Here is a 425-nt window from a genome sequence, read left to right as displayed (position 1 = left end):
ATGATCTTGGTTATAAACATGCTGGCCATGTTATATCATCTTTACTTAAAACATTACATACTGTGTCTAGCCAACGCAGCATATTTTGTAATGGTTGGAAAACGTTCTCTGTCGTAATAGTAATTATACAAGAAAAAAAGGTTCATTATCCAGGATTTTCTTTCATGTGCATTTTGCTTGAACATAGTACTTTATTTCACGTATTTGTCTTCTTTATTGTCTGAGTGAAAGAGAGCGACAGAATCGTACGAAACAGCACATGCCTCTTGCTTTTACTGTTTATGGCTATCTAGAATGTAAGGGTTGGCTTTGATGTCGAGGTCATACTGCGGGTCAAAAAAAGGGAAAGATATATATATTGGAATCAACAACAAATAAAAGAGGACTTGCAACTTTACAGGAGAAAAATAAGGGATGAAAAATAC

At 34.6% G+C, this 425-nt stretch overlaps 1 protein-coding gene across 1 annotated transcript in view; it reads left to right on the top strand.

Moving 5' to 3' along the window:
- Positions 1 to 425, top strand: part of LOC119588818 (drosulfakinins-like) — a 20,979-nt gene that overhangs the window by 20,039 nt on the left and 515 nt on the right. The window lies entirely within an intron of this gene.

The sequence above is a fragment of the Penaeus monodon genome, chromosome 24 (assembly GCF_015228065.2).
Source record: "Penaeus monodon isolate SGIC_2016 chromosome 24, NSTDA_Pmon_1, whole genome shotgun sequence".
Taxonomy (NCBI): Eukaryota; Metazoa; Arthropoda; class Malacostraca; order Decapoda; family Penaeidae; genus Penaeus; species Penaeus monodon.
The sequence above is the reverse complement of the archived record's forward strand: the minus strand, read 5'-3'. Positions and strand labels throughout refer to the sequence as shown.